Below are 22,584 nucleotides of genomic sequence, written 5' to 3' on the forward strand. Positions count from 1 at the left end.
GCCATTCTGACCAGTGTGAGGTGATATCTCATTGTAGTTTTCATTTGTATTTCAATAATAATGAGCAATGTTTGAGCATCTTTTCATGTGTCTATTAGCCATCTGTATGTCTTCTTTGGAGAAATGTCTGTTTAGGTCTTTTTCTCACTTTTTGATTGGGTTGTCTGTTTTTCCAGTATTTACTTATATGAGCTGCTTGCATATTTAGGAAATTAATCCTTTGTCAGTTGTTTCATTTGCTATTATCTTCTCACCAGGGGTGAATCTTGATTAATGAGACCAGTGGATATCAACATTTTGTTCTCAGACTCCCCTTTATAGTCATACACATCACTGAGGGCATTACTGACAACAACTCTTATTTATGTGAGATACATTATCAATATTTACCACATTAGAAATTAAAACTAAGAAAAATTTAAAACTCAAGAATATATTCCACTAGCTGCCAGAGCAATGACATCACCATAAATCAACAACTCTTAACAACTCTACTGTAGACTAGTGAGAAAATTGGAGTAAGAAACACAAATGATGTTTTAGAACTACTATGAAAACTAATTTTGCCCTCATCAGTCTTTTGCAAGTTCTCAGAGATACCCAACATCACATTTTAAGAATGGCTGGTGTATTCCAGTCATGGTATTTCCATTTGCCTTCCAACTAACTATAGGAACGGGCAATGTTATACAACTCTGGACAATAAGAACTGAGCTTCCACTGGAGAATATTAGTGGATAAATTCATTTTTTCCCCGTATTATACACTGCAATCTTTATGTGACACAACTGCAGTAGTTACCTAGGGATTCAAGGAGTAAGTAACCTAACATGCTGCAAACAGTAAAGCAGAAAGATGAACCTGGGTCCCCTCACTAGCACAGCTAAGGGAATGGAGTAGCCAACCTTGGAATTTTCCTTAGGGTTTAAGCCACATTTCATTGGGTTTTCTTACAGTCAAATGTGTCCTCACTGGCACACCTCCTCAGAACCTAGTTTGCTGAACACATTCTGAAAACCAAGGCTATGTATGTAACTGGCACACAGTAGAAGTTCAATAAATATTTGTTGAACAAATGTGTGAATAAATAAGTACACAAACAAATCCACTAAGGTTACTGTAGAGGAGAGACTCAGATAAAATGCTGGCTTTGGGGCTGACAGAAGGCATGCAGTTCCCATATTGTCAACTTTTAAATTGAAGCTCGCTATAAATCTCACAGTATCAAAAATGGCTGCGTATTATAGACCTGACAGGGTGGCCAAAAGGTTTTGAAATTATGAAATGACTTTCATCTGGTCTGCACAATCTCCAAGTATGAGAGGTAAGTCTACATTTGCCAAATATAGACCATAACCTACTCAGTGGCAACCTGATAAAAAGCACTGTTTTGGTTTTTTTTCCCCCATTTTCCCTGAGTATGAATCAACCGAAGTCACCTCTCCCATGAAATAAGCACTACACAGAGATTTACAGACAGAGGGTAGAAAACAGTGTTTATGGAAGGAGGAAAAGAGACAAATATCTAGCCTCCAGTTGATGTCACTAACTAGGGGTACAGTGGCCTTATCTAACTCCTTAAAACCTTCATTAAATATAATCAATTATAAAGTTAAGAAATTTATGCTCAACTATGCTTAAACTTGTCAATATTCTTCCTCTTCCTTACTAAACCCTGATACCAATAGTCTCAATTTACTTTTTAATGTTTCTTTGGTTCATTACTTTAAGCAGCATTGATAAATTTGTCCATGTATTTGTAGCTTTCTTTAAAAAATTTCACAATAAAATATTCTTGCTCCCATAAAGTGCTTATGAAAGAAACAAATGATACACTTTTTCCTGTTAAAACAATGAGGTTTTAAGAAAAATTCCACTAGGAGGAGCTGGCTTTTTCTCTGTTGAGTCAGGAGTGTTTTGTCTCTGAGACACTCTAATCAAAAACACAGACCTGAAATTTGCAGATAATTTCAAACAAACCCCAATCATAAACAAAACCTGGACCAAGGAAATCAGAGGAGGCAACTGCAATCCAGGTGCAGAGTGTACATACTCTTCACTCAGTTTTGCAAAGAATTAAGGAAATTTAACCTAGCAGATAACTTTCTGGGGGGTTATTGAGCTCCATTCTCCCAACCATGCCCCAAGCCACGTGGGAAAATGAGCTGCTCTCTGGATCTGGCCTCCAAATAGAAACATCCCTTTAGGACTACTTGCCTTTGAAGCTGCTCAGATAGAAACCCCTGACCTTGTTTTCCATCAGAGCAGCAAGGACCTATCACTGGGACTTGAGAAATATCAGTCTTCCCACATACATTCTGTTAGAAATAGTGGTGACTTAACTTTCATTGCATTCTTGTCCTCAATTCACTTAACTGACAGTAAGACTGTGAGCTTTCAGTGAGACAGGAAGAAAAACGGGCTGAGGAGCACATTAGATGTTAAAATATTAAAATCTTCTTGCCTTTGTCATTAGTAACTTGGCTCCAAGTTATTTCTGCGTCTTTCCATCCTTGGTTCTACTCATAATTTATTACTAAACAAACAAAAACAAATAAAAAATTCCACATATTTATTGGAAAACTACCATATGACAGGAACTCTAAAAACACTGCAAATAAAAAGATGGCAGCATTCCCATTTCCTCTCAAGCAACCCATGGCTAATGAGGAAATCATGAACTGCAAACAGATAAAACATAATCCTTTCTGAGAAGGGCTGAGAGAGAAGAAAACATGGAATGCTGCAGACAGCATCAAAAAGGGGCACCCCAGCCAGCAAGAAAGAGCAATCACTCACTCTCTCATTCACACATATTATTTACATTTTCACCTCTGTTCAGTTTTCAGCATCTAAAAGTAGTGCTACCTGACACCAAGACAAACACAACAGCAGGCTCTGACATCTTAAGACACTATTTAGTTAGAACTGTGGGCATTCAGGTGTTTGGAAACAACTGAATTCTTAAAGTTACCATCAAAATAAAAAATAAAACGTGAAAACCTTGTAGAGAACCATGGCATCCTAATAAATCCCACCTGCTTAATCCCACTCATCTTTTTGGGGCTGCAAGCCTCTGAAGGAGGAGTTTAAATGATTGTATGCTGTGGGTCACTGAACTCAAACAGAAAAGCATTTTTGTGGTTAGCTTTTAGTACTATGTAAAACCAATATCTCACTTTGTTTCCTTTAAACCTTCAGTCCATGTGACCTCCAGTTAAGATGACAAGTAAATTCACTCTTTGATATATCCCCTCTACTCCAAACACAGCAGAGAGAGGAAACAAGAAAAGAAAACCAAGAGGATGCAAACAAGTTCAAAAACAATATAAAAATTTCTGTCTAATAGATATGAGGTAGAAACAGAGTGGAGTAAATCCTCAGAGTGGAGTAAATCCTCAGAGTTAAAGCTTTTAGCCTCCTAAGCTCAGGATCCAAAAACAAGCACTGTAACTGGAAGCATGAAACCTACAAAATTTGGTGGTGGTTGTTCAGTTGCTCAGTTGAGTCCAACTCTGTGATCCCATGGACAGCAGCATGCCAGGCTTCCTTGTCCTTTACTATCTCCCGGAGTTTGCTCAAACTAACTATAACCCACAAAGGACAGAGTCAGACCTAGCATCCTACCTGAGGCAGGGTTGGAGGTGAAACTGGAGGAAGGCTCCTCCATTCCTGAAAGAAGATTGGTTATCTCATATGGAGCTGTGGCCTAGGGAGGAGAGAGAACATAGACCAGCCAGAGATGAGGAACACAATGAAGCAGCCTGTGATTGTCCAAGTAACTGAAACACCACAGCAGTTCTGGACTAGGGCTTCATGAAAGCCCCAGAGACAACTATAAATTGCTTTAAACAAGGAAGACTAAGCAGAGAGGGAGAGAGGCAGAAAATGAATGAATGAAAGCAATTAAAAAATATGCTGCATTCAAAACATGCCATTCAACCAAAGTTCTAAAGTACATGAGGAAATCTAATCCCAATAAAGGCAACTAACAAAATCAGCCATCAAACCACTAATTCATTTCAGATGAAATGAATATTATAAAATAGTCCAACAAAATAAGTATATTTAGCTGATTTAAAGACTTAAATTTAAGACCTGAAACCATAAAACTCTTAGAAGAAAGCAAGCAGTAAGCTCTTTGACATCGGTTTCTAGGAATTTTTTTTTTGATCTGTCTCCTCAGGCAAGGGCAACAAAAGCAAAAATAAACAAATGAGACCACATCAAACTAAAAAGCTTTTACACAGCAAAGGAAACTATCAACAAAACAAAAAGGCAACCAACTGAATGGAGAAGACATTTGCAAATGATCTATCCAGTAAGGGGTTAATAAACAAAATATATAAGAAACTCATACAGCTCAATATTTTTTTTTAAAAATCCAATTAAAAAAATAAAAGAACGTGAAGACATTTTTCCAGAGAAGACATAGAGACAGTCAACAGGCACATGAAAATATACTCAATATCATTAATCATCAGAGAAATGCAAATCAAAACCTGTCACAATGATTATCATTAAAAAGATAACAAAGAATAAATATTAGTGAGGATGTGGAGAAAAAGGAACCCTAGTATATAGTTGGTGGGAATGTAAATTGGTATAGCCACTATGGAAAATAGTATGGAAGTTTCTCAGAAAATTAAAAATAAAATTACAATATGGCCCAGCAATAACCCTTCTGGGTATTTATCCAAAAAACTCCCCACTAATTCAACAAGATATATGCAAACCAGAGTTCACTGCAGCACTGTTTATAACAGTTGAATATGGAAGCAACCCAGAAGTCCATTAATACATAAATGAGTAAAGATGTGAGACACATACAGACACATACACACAATGGACAAGCACAGATGTAGACACACACACAATGTAATATTACTCAGCCATAAAAAGGTATGAAACCTTGCCATTTGAAACAACATGGGTGGATCTATTAATAGAAGATATTATGCTAAATGAAATCAGTTAGATAGAAAAAGACAAATACCATAGAATTTCATTTACATGTGGAGTCTTAAAAGGTCTGTGTAGCCAAAGTTATGGTTTCTCCAATAGTCATGTACAGATGTGAGCTGGACCATAAAGAAGGCTGAGCACTGAAGAATTAATGCTTTTGAACTGTGGTGCTAGAAAAGACTCTTGAGAGTCCCTTGGACTGCAAGATCAAACCAGTCAATCCTAAAGGAAATCAATCCTGAATATTCATTGGAAGGACTGACACTGAAGCTGAAGCTCCAATACTTTGGCCACCTGATATGAAGAGTGGACTCACTGAAAAAGATCCTGATGCTGGGAAAGGTTGAGGCAAGAGGAGAAGAGGGCGACAGAGGTTGAGATGGTTGGATGGCATCACTGACTCAATGCACATGAGTCTGAGCAAACTCAGAGAGACACTGAAGAATAGGGAAGGCTGGTATGCTGCAGTTCAGAGGTTGCAAAGAGTCAGACACGACTAAGTAACTGAACAACAACAACAAAAACACCGCAAATGAACAAATATAACAAAACAGAAAAAGACTCATAGAAACACAGAATAAAACTAGGAGTTGCCAGAGGAGAGGTGAGTAAGTAGAAAGGGAAAAATAGGTAAATGGGATTAAGAGGAACTACCAACTTCCATTTATAAAATAAATAAGTCATGGGAATATAATATACAGCATAGTGAATATAGTCAATAATACTGTAATAATTCTGTATGTAACAGATGATAACCAGACTTACTGTGGTGTTTATTTTGTAATGTAAAAAAATATCAAATCACTATGTTACACACCTGAAACTAATACAACATTGTAAGTAAATTATACTTCAATTAAAAAATCAAAATAATTGTATTTAAGGTGTTAAAAAGCTAATTAAAAATAAGAAATTATAAAGCACAAACTCTGAGTTAAAACAATAGATGATTAAAAAATAATCAATTGAAAATTATATAAGTGAGGAATACAGTCATTAAAATTAAAAACGCAGTACATAAGATATTTTAGGCAAAACTAAAGAGCTAAAAATTTGAAGACAATACTATGAAATTCACTCAGAATGCAGCCCAGAAAGAAAATCAAAAATTATGAGAAAGAAGTTAAGAAACATAAAGGTTAGTTCCACAAACATCTAGACGGTGTCACACCAAAAAAGAAAAAAAGAAAAAGTGAAGAGAATGAAAGAGAAGCAATATTTAAAGAGATAAAAGCAAGAAATGTTCAAGAAATACATGAGTTCTTAGATTAACAGTACATTCTAAATAATGAAAAAGACAATTTCAATAATTATAGACATATAAGGAGCTCAGTTCTGTCCTCTGTGATGACCTAGAAGGGTGGGATGGAGGGAGGCCTATGGGGGAGGTGATACATGTATACTAAAAGTTGATTCACAATGTGGTACAGCAGGAACTAACATGACATTGTAAAACAATTATACTCCAACTTAAATAATAATAACAAGCAGGTAAATAAATCAATTTTTAAAACCCACATAGACTAAAATATTAATTGTAAAAAGAAAATCTCAAAAGCTACCAGAAATCACCCTGAACATCACTGGATCTGCTGGATCACAAAGCTCAAGAGGCAAGCCGCTAGAGCTGCAGCTGGGTTCACTGAGGCCTGAGAACCTGCAGAGACAATGCGGAATTAAGCAGCTCAGATCAGCACACTCATGCTGATACAAAAGTCCCATGAGCATTTTGCCTCTTTCTTAACAGTTGGTGGATACAAAGTGAGGTGACTGTCTTTCATTTTAGAGACAAAAAACGTCCTGAAAAAGCAGAACCTTAAATGCTTCTAAAAACTTCTAGCAACCAGAGATTTGTCCACCCTGGAATGATATGTATTCTGGATTTAAATTTCTCTTCCTTGCCCACCATGTTTCTGCCAGCAGCACCTAATATGGACTTCTTTGGATGTCTTGTTCATCATGGTATCACAACCAAGCAATGGACTCATTATACATACAGCCAAAGAACTGAGACAAGGAGCTGATGCCAACAGGGTTCAATGTCAGCTCTAGTTATTATCAGCTGCTATCTGAACTTGATGTTTTTTGTCTTTGTTCCTTCACCACTTACAAATTTCTTTACAACATACTATTTCATTCCATTGCATCTTGTCTGAAAGCATAAAGAAACAAGAATGAAAGCCTGAGTTATCTGGATAACAGATGTTATTTGGAAGATAACATCTTCAGATAATAGATGTTATCTGAAGTCATCTGGAGGATCACAGATGATTTCCAATAGAACAAATGGTCTCAGAAAACTGGTAATACATAACACATATCATAATTGTTTAGATAAAGAGTAGACTAATCACTTTGCCTACAAAGGTTAGTATAGTCAAAGTTATGGTTTTTCTAGTAGTCCTGTGTGGATGTGACAGCAGGACGATAAAAAAGGCAAAGAACCGGTGCCTTCAAACTGTGGTGCTGGAGAAGACTCTTGAATGTCCGCTGGGCTGCAAGGAGATCCAACTAGTCAATCCTAAAGGAAATCAACCCTGAATGTTCATTGGAAGGACTGATGCTGAAGCTAAGGCTCCAGTACTTTGGCCACCTGATGCAAAGAGCTTACTCATTGGAAAAAGACCCTGATGCTAGGAAACACTGAAGGCAGGAGGAGAAGAGGACAACAGAGGATGAGATGGTTGGATGGCATCACCGACTCAATGGACATGAGTTTGAGCAAACTCCAGGAGATTGTGAAGGACAGAGAAGCCTGGCATGCTGCAGCCCATGGGGTCACAAAGAGCCAGACACGACTGAGCGACTGAACAAGAGTCATCAATTTTTCATAAAGGTTAGCAAACCTCTCATTTAGGTTCCCCTGGAAAGCAGAGCTCAAGCAAGCTAAAGAAAGTAAGAGACCTGAATTTGCCTTATTTCCAGATATAAAATCTCTCACTAAAATCACCCACATCATGCTATCCAAGTGGTATACCTGGTAGTCACTCAAGGGGATCAAGAGGGACAAAGGCTCTAGAACTAGCCACAGGGTCTCAGAAATTTTCTAAAAATTTGTTGTATTATGGCACAAGAGCACCACCTACTGAAATAGTTCCAAGGGATAATTTATCCATTTATTGAAAAATGGCTAGCTCTATATCCACCTCTAACCAACTGTTTACCTTGGCTTCAGAAAAACATGACTGTGGAGGGATGGACTTCAAATCATTTCAATATAACTGGCTGTGTCTCTTTCTTGTTTAAAACTAGGGTCCTTGCCAAGACCTCCTGAAAAAGGAATTGTTCCCCTCATTTTTGCTTTAATAACCATAGTAAAATGAGTCTTGCTACCATCAGTATCCTCTTTTCCTCCTATTCAGCTTCAGTTATCTCAGTGAATACTGTATTTCTAGATCTCTCCCCCCATCTGTTTTCCAAGAAGCAGAGAAAACTCAAGGGGGCAACCTATGGGTTCTAATGAGTCTAGAAAGGATATATATGTCAAGTCATTCAGTCAAATTTTAAAACACACAAGGCACAATACTAAGATTGGGGAATTGTGCTTTTTTTCAAACTCATTTGAAGACGATTACAGTAGCCCCCCCTTCCCTCAAGGAGCTTAAAATGAACACAGAAGTTTTAGACCAGCAAAGCTGGAGGCCAAATGAGCTGCTAGTAAAATAAAGAAGAAAATACACAGGGAAGGACACTTTGAGGGGTTGTGTAACTAATATCATAGTAAGGCAGATTGTTTCTGCTATGCTGCATACATACAGAATAAAGCAAAAGCCATGGCAAAAACAGCGTTCTTTCTGTAGCCCCTCAGGTTTTCATGAAGCCAATTACAAAATCCTGGATCCAGACTCGCTTGAACAACTCACATAAATTCTAGCTTATATGTCATGTAGTCTTGTTACTTTTTATTGGTCCGATGGGGATACCCTTTTTATGAGCCATTGTATGCATAACCTCTACCATACCTTAATTGTGATGAAAAAGCAGCAACTCATGTTTACTCCCAATCATGCCGTGCATTCTGTCATCAGTTACTAGTCAGGGTTTACATCATAGCCAGAGTACTCACATGAAAACAGAGGGGACCCTCTACATGGCGCAATCACAGAAGAAATAACACATGGCCCCAAAATGCCGGTCATCTGATGCCTGTAAGAGTACAAATTTGTTGATTTGGAAATCATGGAAAATTTCAAAGCAATAAATACGTCTTTATTCTATTTCAATTGCTTCGTAGAATAAAAGAGGATACTTTAGAAAAATTCCGATCACAGTTCTCTAGTGTTTATACATGGCTATTCTAAGTTCAGTTTGCACTGTATGGTGTGCTTGTTAAAGCCCCGATTTCCAACGGGAAACCAGGGCAGTGTCATAGGAAAGGTAAATCCAACTGAATGTGAAAACCTCAGGAGAGAGACTTGCTGGAAAAGAAGGAAGTTATACAAGAAAGAGGCAAATTCTAAGATAAAGAGCAACCAACTAGTAGACAGAAATAAAGCAGAAAAAAAAAAAAAAAAAAACAACCAACATGTGATTCACAGGCCCATAGAATTGAGGGAAAAAAGACATAATATTGGGTTTTATTTGTCCAATATAAAATAGATATTATTAAAAAATAATGTTAGACAACAGGGGGCCTTCCCAGGTGGCTCAGGGGTAAAGAATCCACCTGCCAATGCTGGAGATGCAGGTTCAATCCCCAGGTTGGGAAGATTCCCTGGAGAAGGGAATGGGAACTCACTCCAATATCCTTGCCTGGAAAATCCCACGGACAGAGGAGGCTGGTGGGCTACACTCCATAGGGTTGCAAAGAGTCAGACACAACAAAGAGCTGGACAACAATATACCAACAGGGGCCTAGAAAAAGTTTAGGTCTGCTAGATTTGACCCAGTTTTGGCCCTCACTAGAATTTCGGATGTAGTGAACATTTGCAGTTACCTCTCCAACACTTATTTTCTACATTCCTCCTTCTTAACAGGAACCTAAAATTTCTTAGCCAGCAGATTTCGGTGAGACAAGAATGAGCTCTGATTGGGTTAAGCAGTGGTTCTTGACCAGGGGCAACCGTGACCCACAGAGCACCTCTGATGTCTACAGGCATTCTTGGTTGTCACAACCAGAGGAGCGTGCTGCTGACATCCAGTGGAGAGAGGCCATGGATGCTACTAAACTTCCTATAATACACAGGACGGTCCCCCAAGACCAGCGATTGTCTGGTTCAAAATGTCACTCCCTCACCCATGCTAGAACACTCAATTGCTCACCCAGGAGTTTCTGAGAACAGACTCTCTCCTTATCAGATGTGAAGAAGGAAATAAGAGTTCCAGCTGCTGCTCGGAGCTATCTCGTCATGACATAGAAGCCAGCCTTAGGATTAAGTGTGGTAGGCAAACACAGGTTTCAGGTGATGGCTCCTTGCCATGAGGGCTCTTAAAAAGACAGACCACTTTTTGGAAAATTACTCCGTTTTATCTCCTCATTACATGATCTTTTCACTTCATACCATACTACATAAATCACCAAAGGCAACATTATCGACATTATAATTTCAGATAAAGAATACTCATTAATTCACTCAACACAGCAGTTTCTTGTCAAGAATATGACAGAACGAAAAGATTTTTAAAATTATTCAAACATGCCACCACATACATGGTAGGCTAAATGATGGCCCCCTCAAATGTAGGGTCTCCTTGGGACCTGCAATTAATACTTTGAAGGAGTGAATTCATATACACTTTGTATGGCAAATGATATGATTAAGAATCTTGAAAGGAAGTACTTACAATGGATTACCAAGGTAAGCCATAAAAGAAATCAGATGTATCCTTATGAGAAAGGGGGAGTATGAGGCAGAAGCACAGAGGAGACAGGCAGGCAGAGATCGGAGCAACGTAGCCACAAGCTCAGAAGTGCTTTCGCCGGCAGTCACCAGAAGCCAGGACCAGATTCTCCTCTAGCGTCCCCAGAGGGAAAGCAGTCCTGCCAGATTTCAGACTTCTGGCCTCCAGAACCATAAAATAATACCTTTCTTCTGCTTTCAGTCTCTAAATTGGTAATTGTTTGTTACAGCAGCCTCAGGCAATTAATGCAGCATCTTTCAAGGAGGTATATGAATTGTAAAATTATATCTTGCTATTTTTTTGTACCAAAAAATATTTCTTCTTTAATGTCAAAGGTGTCCACAATCAGAAGTTTCTTCTGTCAAAGTCCCAAAGGAAAAAAAAAATTATCACTAAGCACTACTGATATTGAATACATGTCTAAAAATTCATCACCTGACTCTCTCCCATCTTGCAAAGAATGGCTCCTTCCCTCTTCCATCAATTCCCACAGCCTATCAAGTCACCTCTTTCTTATTTATTGAGACAACAAAGCATCATTATATTTTATGTATAAACTGTAGTTATTTTCAAAATTTTATTTACTTCTTATATGCAAATGCTTTCATTGCTCAATGTTATATTTGTCTATTTGTGGAAAATCTTAGGTTAGGTTGAAACACATCATAAATTTTCCCACTAAAGTTAAGAGAGAGAGCTTTTTCTTCACTGGCTTTTCACTTAGTGACTGCGTTTATAGAAATGAATTATACTTCTATAAATATAGAATAAGATATATTTAATATATCTTATATAAGATACATTAAGATATATTTATTTCATCTATAGTATGATAAATGCCACCTGGTTAGGTAGATTGATTTCTTGGTGCTCTTCATCAATGTCTTATCAAGAATATGGAATAAAAAGTTTAAAAAATGGTTCAAACATGCCATCTCATCTACAGTAAGCTAGATGCTACTCCCCCATCTAAAATACATGTCCACATCCTAATCTCTGGAACCTGTTACTGTTATTTTCAAAGAAAGCAAGAGTTATAGGTTGGAAATCAGTGACCTGGCCCAGCCCTTTCACGTCATTGAAGCAGTAACAGGGGGCATGAGGAATGAAGTACCTTCCTTAGACCATTCATCTGGTTGGAGTCCCAGCAAGAATGGAATCCAGGTCTCCTAGCACCAACTCCCTAGTATTCTACCCAAGGTTTCATGAAAGGACTGAAGAAAAATGTGATTAATAAAGAGTCAGAAAACAACAAAACTTTTTTTTTTTTCTCTCTTTTGAGAAAAGACGAAATTGTATAGACATTCTTTAGCCTAGAAAAGGAAAGAGAAGGTCTTTCTTGTGGCTCAGACAGTAAAGAACCTGCCTGCAATGCAGGAGACCAGGTTTGATTTCTGGGTTAGGAAGATTCCCTGGAGAAGGGAATGGCTACCCACTCCAGTATTCTTGCCTGGAGAACTCCACGGACAGAGGAGACTGATGGGCTATAGCCTGCGGGGCCACAAAGAATTAGACACAACTGAGTGACTGAGCACACACATGTAAATGAGTTAACAAATACCTGGACGTGAAGAAAACATTAACTGGCTAAAGGCTACCTGACGTACACTTATTCTCACTAATAATAAGACCTTATAAGGCTCAACTCAAGGGGTCTTAAAGACTCTCTTATATGAGATTCTACTAGCAGCATCTCAGTTGTAGAATAAACATTCACACAACTAGTTCAAGTCAAATGGGTGGGAGGGGACACATTACAGAAAAGCTACAAAAGATCTCATGGATATCCAAGAAAAGAAAACGGAGTTTAGATGAACCAAATGGGAAATGAAACTAGAAGCTCCCCCCACCATCTCTCATGGGTCTCCATTTGTCTGTTCCACTCTACAGCTTCTCACTATGAACTAGCTTCCCCTGCTCTCTTGTTCCCTCCGACTTGCACATGGCTTTTACCGTGTCAGTTCAGTTCAGTTCAGTCGCTCAGTCATGTCCGATTCTTTGCAGACCCATGAACTGCAGCACATCAGGCCTCCCTGTCCATCACCAACTCCCGGAGTTCACTCAAACTCATGTCCATAGAGTCAGCGATGCCATCCCACCATCTCATCCTCTGTTGTCCCCTTCTCCTCCTGCCCTCAATCTTTCCCAGCATCAGAGTCTTCTCAAACGAGTCAGCTCTTCGCATCAGGTAGCCAAAGTATTGGAGTTTCAGCTTCAACATCAGTCCTTACAATGAACACCCAGGACTGATCTCCTTTAGGATGGACTGGTTGGATCTCCTTGCTGTCCAAGGGACTCTCAAGAGTCTTCTCCAACACCACAGTTCAAAAGCATCAATTCTTCCGCACTCAGCTTTCTTTATAGTCCAACTCGTGAGACTTTATAGTCCAACTCATCCATACATGACTACTAGAAAAACCATAGCCTTGACTAGATGAACCTTTGTTGGCAAAGGAATGTCTCTGCTTTTTAATATGCTGTCTAGGTTGGTCATAATTTTCCTTCCAAGAAGTAAGCGTCTTTTAATTTCATGGCTGCAGTCACCATCTGCAGTGATTTTGGAACCCAGAAAAATAAAGTCTCTGACTGATTCCACTGTTTCCCCATCTATTTGCCATGAAGAGATGGGACCAGATGCCATGATCTTAGTTTTCTGAATATTGAGCTTTAAGTCAACTTTTTCACTCTCCTCTTTCACTTTCATCAAGAGGCTCTTTAGTTCCTCTTCACTTTCTGCCATAAGGTGTCATCTGCATATGTGAGGTTATTGATATTTCTCCCAGCAATCTTGATTCCAGCGTGTGCTTCCTCCAGTCCAACATTTCCCATGATGAACTCTGCATATAAGGTAGATAAGCAGGGTGACAATATACAGCCTTGACGCACTCCTTTTCCTATTTGGAACCAGTCTGTTCGTCCATGACCAGTTCTAACTGTTGCTTCCTGACCTGCATACAGGTTTCTCAAGAGGCAGGTCAGGTGGTCTGGTATTCCCATCTCTTCAGAATTTTCCAGTTTATTGTGATCCACACAGTCAAAGGCTTTGGCATAGTCAATAAAGCAGAAATAGATGTTTTTCTGGAACTCTCTGGCTTGTTTGATGATCCAGTGGATGTTGGCAATTTGATCTCTGGTTCCTCTGCCTTTTATAACACCAGCTTGAACATCTGGAAGTTCATGATTCATGTATTGCTGAAGCCTGGCTTGGAGAATTTTGAGCATTACTTTACTAGCGTGTGAGATGAGTGTAGTTCAGAACCAAGTCACAAGTCCATATGATCCTTCAGTCAAAGGATTCATCATCATCTAATTAACTCAGAACCTCAGGGTCCATATTCTCAGGAATAAAATTTAGTTGGCTCAATGCATTCAACAAAGTCTCTATAAATTGTTTTCTACTGAGTCAGCTGCTCATCCCACAAAGACTGGTGTTTGACAGGTACTAAAGTCTGTGCAGATTCTTCAAAGGCATATAGAGCAAAGAGGAAATGATCAGCATGTGCATTATGGTAATCTAGAGTTATATAGCTCTTTTAGTTAAGGATACTCAGTAGAATTGCATCATTTCTGTATTTGAGCTTTTGGAAGAGATGACCACAACCTGGAATCAGAGAGCAGGAGCCTAAAATTTCCTTCTAGCTCTATGAGTTTACAGCAAAGCTTCACTACTTAGGCTGTATTATCAGGTTTTATCATTTAATATCCAGAAGTAGCTTCAATCAGCAGATTATCAGGGAAATCTTAGGAAACGAAAAACCTTCTCTGTTATACAACCTAGTCACTGACCTACCATTACTTAGAGGAAAGGAATAAAAAGAAGATATCAGCAGTACTTACAGAAGAAAAAAATCCTCTGAACTAACGTGATCAAAGTACAGTGCAACAGTTTTACAGAGCAGTGGAATTATAACAGAACTGGCTCCTTGGGTAATTAAAAAAAAAAAAAAAAAGGCTGACAGGGGTTGAGAAGAGGGGAGGATGAATAGGCAGGATACAGAGAATTTTTAGGACAGTGAAACCACTCTGCAGGATACTCTAATGGTGGATATATGTCACTATACATTTTTCTAACCCCATAGAATATACCATACCAAGAGTGAACCCTAAAGTAAATGATGGACTTTGGATGATTATGATATGTCATTGAAGGTTCATTAACTATAACAAATGTACAGTTAATGCGGCAAGGATGTTGATAATGGAGGACGTTGTACATATGTAGGGGAACAAAATATATGGTAAGTCTGTACTTTCCACTCAATTTTTCTAAGAGCCTAAAACTCCTCTCTAAATAAAATAAAAGAGTCTTTTTTAAAGGCCATGGTGACAGGAGCAATTTTGGCTCAACAAAACTCAGATCTACTCTAGACACTCAAAGAATAAGGCTCAGAAATAGCAGGAGCAGAGTGAAAAAGGCAAAAAAAAATGGATCTCAACTATTATCTGGCAGCAGCTGCAGCCCTCACACCCTATATAGTAAAATTAATCAGTTCCCTGAGTTACAATTTCATAAATTCAGACAGCCAGATGCTTGCTTCCTCCAGACATAGAGGATAATTTGTGTTGGTTATACTATGAGGTATTATCTGCTTCAAAGTCTACTATGTGATTCCTCAACCACCAGGAAATTAAAATACAAAAGCTTTTTATTGTGTCTCCCCCTCATTCTACCCTTAAGATACTATGTATTTCCAATGTCAACTAAGAATCTCATAAGGGAGAGCGCCTCTCACATGTAAAATATGAAGGTTTTTTTGTTGCTTCATTTGTTTATTCATCCAACTTAGACTACAGGATATTCTACAGCAGCACATGCCCTCTGGCATTAATTCCATGGGCTAGCTTTTCTTTAAACCCTTCCTCTAACAGATGTTCCTCTCCCTGTCACAAAAAGTCTGATCTTTTTACCTTCCTCTAACTCATCTTCAAGACCACTCGTTTAGAGGCAAGGTGATCTCAAGTAACAGGTTAATTATGTAGGTATGTATGTGCCCAGCCTAAGGGCTAGTAATGTGCTACTGATCTACTGATCCTTCTCTGTCACAACACAAGAATTGTATTTGGTCTGACAATGCTCAAAAAGTTTAACCATATCTATCTGGTTAAAATTAAAAAAAAAAAAATCAAAGAAAAAGTATGAGTCTATTTGCTTAATAACTATGGTAAAAATCTTGAAAATTTTCACTAGCTTAAGTCGCATTATTGTGCCCTTTGGCCTTAGGAAGCATTACCATGAACAAAGCTAGTAGAGGTGATGTAGTCCCAGCTAAGCTATTTCAAATCCTAAAAGATGCTGCTGCTAAGTGCTGCACTCAATGTGCCAGCAAATTTGGAAAACTCAGCAGTGGCCACAGGACTCAAAAAGGTCACTTTTCATTCCAATCCCAAAGAAAGGCAATGCCAAAGAATGTTCCAAATACCACACAATTGCACTTATTTCACATGCTAGCAAGGTAATGGTCAAAATCCTTCAAGCTAGGTTTCAACAGTACATGAACCAGAACTTTCAGATGTACAAGCTGGATTTAGAAAAGGCAGAGGAACCAGAGATCAAATTGCCAACATCCGTTGGATCATTAAAAATAGCAAAGTAATTCCAAAGAGACATCTACTTCTGCTCCATTGACTACGCTAAAGCTTTTGACTGTGTAGACCGCAAAAAACTGGAAAATTCTTAAAAAGATGGGAATGAATATCAGACCACCTTACCTGCCTCCTGAGAAACCTGTATGCAGGGAAAGAAGCAACAGTTAGAACCAGGCATGGAACAACCGACTGGTTCAAAACTGAGGAGTACGTCAAGACTGTCTATTACACCCTATTTATTTAACTTCTATGCAGTGTACGTCAAGCTAAAAGCCAGGCTGGATGACTCACAAACTTGAATCAACACTGCTGGGAGAAATATCAACAACCTCAGAAATGCAGATGATACCACTCTAATGGCAGAAAGCAAAGAGGAACCTAAAAAGACTCTTGATGAGGGTAAAAGAGAGTGAAAAAGCATGAATGTCCTGGCTGATGCTCTCAAGAGTATCAACAATGCTGAAAAGAGAGGCAAATGCCAGGTGCATATTAGGCTGTGCTCCAAAGTCAGCACCAGGTTTCTAACTGTGATGGTGAAGCATGGTTACATTGGTTAATTTGAAATTATAGATTATCACAGAGTTGGGAAAATTGTTGCAAACCTCATAGGCAGGCTAAATAAGTGTGGCGTGATCAGTCCCAGATTAACATCTAGAAAAATAACAGAATAACCTGCTCCCATCCCATCAGTTTGGTTTCTTTGTACTGACAACTTCAGCTGGCATCATGAACCATGAAAAAGCAAAATGTAAACACACAGGAAGGAAAATCCTTGGATTTTTTTTCTTGAGGGATGTAATACCTACAAATAAAATGCCTGGCAGTGGTGGGGACGGGGGCAGGGAGGGGAAGAAGAGGGAACAATCCCACTTACAATTACATCAGAAAGAATAAAATACCAAGGATTAAATCTAACCAAGAAGCAAAAGACCTGTGTGAAAAATTATAAGACACTGTTGAAAGAAATTGAAGATGGTACAAAGAAATGGAAAGATATACCATGTTCATGGATTAAAGAATATTGTTAAAATGACCATACTACAAAAGGAATACAGATTCAATGCAATTCCTTTCAAAACACCAATGGCATCTTAATACTGAAACAAATAATTCCAAAATTTGGGTAGAAACAAAAAGACTTTAAATAGCACAAAACAAATTTGAGAAAGAACAATAAAGCTGGAGGAATAACATATTCTGATTTCAAACTATACTACAAATCTACAATAATCAAAGGAGTATGATATTGGGACAAAAACAGATACATAGATCAATGGAACAAAAAACAGAGTCTAGAAGTGAACCCATACTTATATGGTCAATTAGTCTACAACAAAAAGAAGTAAAACAATACAATGGGATGAAACACCGTCATTAATAAATAATAAATAATAATAAATAATAAAAATAATAAATAATTAATTAATAATAACTGGACATCTAGATGCAAAAGAATCAAACTAGATTACTCTCACATTATATACAAAAATCAACTCTAAATGGATTAAAGCCTTAAATGTAAGATCTGAAATCATAAAACTCCTAGAAGAAAATAGACAGTGGTCTTCAGGAATATGTATTTTTTAATATATCTCCTCAGGCCAAGGAAACCAAAGCAGAAATAACTGGGACTCCATCAAATGAAAAAGCTTTTACACAGCAAAACAAAGATCATTCAAAAGATGAGCACTGATAACATTTCTGAAGGCACTCACCAAAAATATCACCACCACCTCTTATTCTCCTTAACAGTGGCAATTCACTTTTATATTTAATAATTTCAAAATTTTTATAAAATGTTTACATTGTTTTAATCAATTGTGAACCAGGAATAATTCAAAAGATAATTCATAAAAAATTAAATGCATAATATTATATTATATGCATTTTTATTGCAGAATCTTAACTCTATCACATGTCTATATTGTTTCACTGTATTATACTCAGTCAGGAGAAATTTCTTCATTTTTGAACTATCTGTCCTGAATATCTTCAACTTTCCATACTTGCCTCATTTCCAAATGGAGCATTATTCTTTCCTGCTTCCGTGAGTTCTCTGGGATCCCTTGCTTTTCCTACCCATGATCTACACATATGCCTTCCCATCTCATTTAGGCTTTTCTCCATCTACTGTTCTCCCTGTTCATTGCCTCCTTCTTGAGGTCTAGACTTGACAGCAAAATAGACTGCTGGAAGAGAGATGATGACATGAAGAAATCTCCTGAGCCTCATCAAGGAATGAGGCAAATAGTGGAAGTAATTCTGCAGCATGGCCTTTGAGTTTTTATTAAACGCAAATACCCTGAGAAGATGAAGCATACTCTTAAACATTAACATCAATGTCTCAGGAGAAGCATGCTGTAACAGGGAAAGGAAGAACAGACGAAGGTCCCAATCAACGACGGGTGAAACGAGAAGGTGTCAAATACCAATTCTGCCTACAGCCAGCCTGGGCAATTCGAAATTATTTAGCCTACCATTTCTGGAAGAAACAGTTGTAAAGCACAGAGTACACTGTCAATAAGGCTTGGTCTGCAATATTTATTATAGAGCATTAACAAGATCACTCAATCATTCTGTGACTGTCACACTGATTCTGAACCCACTCTTTACATTTTGTTTTAAACACTATGTTTCTAGAAAACTATTTACTGGAAGTGCAAGTTTATTTAAGTATTCACTGGGTTCCACAGTAATATTAGGTATAAAACAACTCATTTTTATGAGTTAAGAATTTAATGAATGGCAATAGCTACTCTAACATCTTGTCTTAAATCACTGCAGATGGTGATTACAGCCATGAAATTAAAAGACACTTGTTCCTTGGAAGAAAAGCTATGACAAACCTAGAGAGCATATTAAAAAGCAGAGACATTCCTTTGCTAATAAAGGTCCATCTAGTCAAAGCTATGGTTTTTTCCAGTAGTCATGCATGGATATGAGAGTTGGACCATAAAGAAAGCTGAGTGTTGAAGAATTGATGCTTTTGATCTGTGGTGTTGGAGACAACTCTTGAGAGTCCCTGGGACTGCAAGAGATCCAACCAGTCCATCCTAAAGGAAATCAGGCCTGAATATTCATTGGAAGGACTGATGCTAAAGCTCCAATACTTTGGCCACCTAATGCGAAGAACAGACTCATTAGAGAAGACCCTGATGCTGGGAAAGATTGAAGGCAGGCAGAGAAAGGGACGACAGAGGATGAGATGGTTGGATGGCATCACTGACTCAGTGGACATGAGTTTGAGCAAGCTCTGGGAGTTGGTGATGGACAGGGAAGCCTGGTGTGTTGCAGTCCACGGGGTCGCAAAGAGTCGGACACAACTGAGTGACTGAACTGAACGGAATAGCTTAATTATTTTGAGCTGCCACTAGAAATAAGGTTAACTTTTTCCAAAAACATGAATAGCTACTTATGAGTCTACCCTCTTTCTCTTAATCTAATAAATGTCAGTAGAACAGAGTAATTAAGGAGGCTGCCTCTGGAGGTAGACTGCCAAGGTTTGAATTCTCACTTTGCCCTATGACCTTGGGAAATTATTTAACCTCCTCATGTCTCAGTTTCTGCATCTTTAAATGGGGAAAACCTAGGAATTACTGTGAATAATAAAATGTATTACTATTTAGAAAGCACTTAGACTTGTGCCTGGCACATTGTAAGCACTCGAAAAATGTTAGCTACTATCATTAGTTATGGCATTTCTAACAAAACAATGATGATATTTTTCTCCAAGATTTCTCCACTAGGTAGAAATAATCTCTCCTGGTGGATTTAAATGCCTGTCAGCAAAAGCACTCCTGAAATCAAGGGAGTCAACAGTAAGAATAAGCATTAGTGCCTTGGACAAGCTGCACCACACAAACCTGAAAGCCACAGAGTTGCTTGTTTTACTATACCACAAATATTAGAGTCAGAGGTTTCTAAATTTTGCTAAGCCAGTTCCTGCTACATTCAAAATATGGTAATATAAGATGGTTTGGTATGCTATCAAGTCATGGGTTGTATAAACACTAGTTTACAACAAAAATGACTTATAAAAGTGCTATGGTTCTTAGCGGTTATATTAAATTATATTTGAGGCCTTTTATTTTTCTAGTTGCAAAAAATAGGGAGAAGAGTCTACTTGAGAGTGAGAACCAAATTTAACTAAACTGTAAATTTCTCAAGATAACTTGAAAACTTCAGTTCAGTCTCTTTTAATGTGTAAGACCAAACACAGTACAGTTTATAACGTGAAATCCAAACCATCACTAGGCAACTAGGTTCCAAACTAGCTCTACCATTATTAGCTGTGCGGCTCAAAATATTTCACCTCTTTAAAAGAAAAGGGTAATGATACCAATCACCTAGAACCAAAAAGTAGATTAAATGAGACAAATGTCGACAATATGTAACTGTTAATAAATAACACAGGAAAATATCATTTACTTGAGCTCTGAGATTACTCCTACACAAACACACTCATACATAAAAAGAAGAAAAAGAAAAAAGAATCTAAGATATAAGGAGGAAAGCTTAAAAAGACATTTTAAAATTCTTCCTATATAACAAAGGTTTTTTATACCTGAGAGAAAGTGAAGATAAAGAAAATGGCTATATTGTCAAAGCAAAGAACTGTGAGTAAAGTCACAGACATCCAAATAATATGAAAGAATTTAAAAAGAAATTATTTTTTAGTCAGTATCAAAGGTGAAATTTATATGTAATTAGGAACTTCAGGAAGGTTACAACTATGATGGAATAATTCACCCAATCAGAATTGGCTCAGAGAAACTGTAATTTAAAATTAGTACAATATTATAAATTAAAAATATTTTAGTAAACATAAAGTAGAATGTTATAAATTCTATGAAGTTTTACACTTACCATTATGTTCTTTTATGTATATCATAATTAAAAAGTAAAAATGATGCCATGTTAAGAAGATCACATCAAAAAACACATATTTACTCTTTCATTAACTGATACTGGACTGCTGATTAAATGAAAAAGTATTCAATAACAGTGGTAATCCAAAAATCAGAAAAAAATAAAACCAGAGTAAAACAAAAGAATACCAATTTTTGCCTATAAAATTAGCAATTAAAAAGTAATTCCCAGTGCTGGCAAGAATACAGTTAAATAGCCACTCATATACAGGTTTATGGGAGTGTAACTTGTACAAGTTTTTTGGATGATAATAGGAAAAGTATGCCAAAAGCTTTGAAAGTGTTTACGCCCTTTCACCTATAAACCCACTTCTAGGAACAGAGCCTAAGGAAATAACCAGAGATGTATACAATGAGTGATATATAAGGATGTTCACTGCAAACAACAGGAAAAAAAACTGTTTTCTAAATTTTCAACAAGCAACTAATTTGTAATACAGCCGGATAAAAGTACCAGCGAACTCATGTCTCATTTTAGAGGAACATGATTTAGTGAAATGGAAAGATGCTTCTGTTAGATGGCTACATTTAAGACTATAAAATACTATACACAGGATGACTGCAATTTTATATACACAAATATATTCATATGCAACAAAAAACTGAAAAGCTAAACACTGCAATGTTAACAATAGTTACCTCCGTGTGGTGATTTTATTTGCTTAATTATACTTCTCGTTATTTTCTAAATTTCCTAAGATAAAAGGAAATGTATTATTTTTATATCCAGTACAGTCATCCTTGTGGTTTACCCAAAACAGCTTATTACAGCTAAGTCTATGAGGGTAATCCCACACCTCTTAACTGGAGTAAAGTTACAACCATAACTGTATCCTGGCCAAGGAGATACTAGGAGACATCTGGGATAGAGGCCTCCAGGAAAGGTTTTCTTGCTCCTGAGAAGGAAAGGGCGAGAGCTACTGCATTGTTCTGAAAATGGTCACGTCTAGATGTGATTCACTTATTTGTCATTCAAAATACATTTACTGAACACCTACTGTGCAGTTCTTGGCCCATCTCTAAATAGGGAGATTGTCTGCTATTACATCTAAAAGTTCTAAATTAGTAAACTTTAGTAATTAAATACAAAAATCTTAATTATCATCCATCTTCCACTTTATTCTTCACAGGTAAGAGAATTTGTTGGCTCAATGGCAGTTTATTAAACAAGAAAACAAAACAAACATCACCACCACCACAACATAAACCTGACCAATTACACAGGTTAAACAAAACAAAACAAAAAGACAGTACTTCAAGCCAT

At 37.5% G+C, this 22,584-nt stretch overlaps 1 protein-coding gene and 1 pseudogene across 5 annotated transcripts in view; one reads left to right on the forward strand and one right to left on the reverse strand.

Annotated features, from left to right (window-relative positions):
• Positions 1 to 22,584, reverse strand: part of FANCC (FA complementation group C) — a 308,295-nt gene that overhangs the window by 210,628 nt on the left and 75,083 nt on the right. For 3 of the 5 annotated variants that reach the window (XM_065947299.1, XM_065947300.1, XM_065947301.1), the window contains exon 2: positions 9,032 to 9,111. The exons of the other annotated variants lie outside the window; for them this stretch is intronic. The gene's annotated coding sequence lies outside the window, so the exon portion shown is untranslated. The remainder of the gene's footprint in view (positions 1 to 9,031; positions 9,112 to 22,584) is intronic. 5 annotated transcript variants of the gene reach the window in all.
• Positions 16,812 to 17,286, forward strand: LOC136176893 (small ribosomal subunit protein uS8-like; annotated as a pseudogene).

The sequence above is a fragment of the Muntiacus reevesi genome, chromosome 10 (assembly GCF_963930625.1).
Source record: "Muntiacus reevesi chromosome 10, mMunRee1.1, whole genome shotgun sequence".
Classification (NCBI taxonomy): domain Eukaryota; kingdom Metazoa; phylum Chordata; class Mammalia; order Artiodactyla; family Cervidae; genus Muntiacus; species Muntiacus reevesi.